The sequence below is a fragment of the Arachis duranensis genome, chromosome 8 (assembly GCF_000817695.3).
Source record: "Arachis duranensis cultivar V14167 chromosome 8, aradu.V14167.gnm2.J7QH, whole genome shotgun sequence".
NCBI lineage: Eukaryota > Viridiplantae > Streptophyta > Magnoliopsida > Fabales > Fabaceae > Arachis > Arachis duranensis.
The window spans coordinates 13,000,472-13,002,292 of record NC_029779.3 but is presented as its reverse complement, the minus strand read 5'-3'; positions in this window follow the sequence as shown (position 1 = coordinate 13,002,292).

Genomic DNA, 1,821 nt, shown 5'->3' with positions numbered 1-1,821 from the left:
TATTTATAGGTCCCAGGCAAGGCAAGGGTTTAATTCAGGACTTAGGAGTTTTTAATTTATCGTATTTGAATTGAATAAAATGTGGTTTTAACTGTGTGGAACTTGCGAAGAAAGATAGTGATTAGTGTACTTGATTAAAGGAGAGGTGACTTTTGTGTGTGGGAAGTGGTTAGCCCTTCTGGCATTTACGAGCCACGGCTTGTCCAGTAAGTAAGGTAGAGGGACCCCCCTTTCCTCCGAAAACTACTCTAATCCCACCTCTCCATGAGCAAGTGAAGCTCACGCGCTGAACTAAAATGTGTCTTCTTATGGAGCGTGAGAGGCAAGGCAGTGGTGTGGGTAATGCGGATGCATTTAAAAAAGGGGTTCTGAGTAAAAGAAAGAAAGTGCAATCCTTTGTTGAAATAAGTGATGAGGTCTTTATTGTTTTTGTGGGGATGGCTACGTGACAAGAGCGTTACAGCTTAGGAACAGTTTGATTATTTTGAAGAATGGTGGATTGTCAAAATTGGCCATTGGGTGTAGGCTTCTCAGGTAAGGGACTAGAAGGGTATAATGGGAAGAATAGGAAGCGGGAATTATGGGGCAAAGCGAAGAGAGACGTTAGGATATATGCCAGCCTGGATGGTGTGTATTTTTATTGGGGAACGGGTATTGATCCAACTGGCACTTAACCATAGCCCCAAACGAAAGGAGTATCCAAGGAAGCACGTGACTGAATGCGCCACCCCTCATTCGATAATTATCCACGCGCCACTCACGTGACCTCACACGGTGGATGCCTCCTTCCACCTCTGCCTGTATACATATAGCCTCAAAGGACAAAGGCTCACACGTTGCTCGACATTATTATGGTGCTAAGCATTAATGTTATACAAAATTCTGTAAGAAACAAAAATGTTACACAAATTAAATGTTAAATCTAAACAGCTAAAGTTTGTAACTCAAGTGTTGTTAAGTTTAGCAACTCTTGTCAATCAATAAAATCATAAATTAGAAGTTGTATTAATTTAATAGTAATACTATATTACTAGTAAATATTATCATTTTAGAATAATATTAATTATTTGTATTTACATTTACAAAAAATTAATAAAATTTGCACACATGATATAGTTCGTATCCATATTTTGATATTAATAAAATTTATTTATTGAAAATAATTTAATATTTATACTAATCAAAATTATTAAAACTGTTGGCCTTAAGATTTTCTTATTAATTTAATATTCAGTTCAATTTTATTTTATTTTTATCTTGACATTAAAAGAGAGGTTAAACCTATCCTATAAACTTATGTTATAGTTTCCTGCGGCAGCATGATGGCAATTAATGACTAGTACACTGTCGCTAATATATGATCAACTTACTTAATGTTCAGTTATGGCTTGAGGACTACATTGATTTTTGATAATTTAATGTATTTAAGGGTTATTACTTAATTACTTATTATTAGTAGTAGGCCAGATGCGTTCCACTTGCACCTTGAACTTTCTCTGCACCTCTGAAACTGAAAAAATGACACAACATAATTGCCTTTATTTACGTAGTTATTAACTGGGCACATACATTATTTTATGGTGTTGCTAACCTAAAATCACGAGAACAAATATAGATAATAAACAATAAGCCAGATTCACGAGGGAATAGCACTAAGCTAATTTTTTTAGTGTGAGTTTTATGTATATTTACGAAAGAAACACTTGCTGGGTGTCCGCTTACAATGGCCTAAATTCCCGATAGTCGCAAAAACAAGCCCAGCGAATGTGATGGTGCATGCACCTCTGGATTGAATAAAGTTTTCAGACAAATACTTCCGGA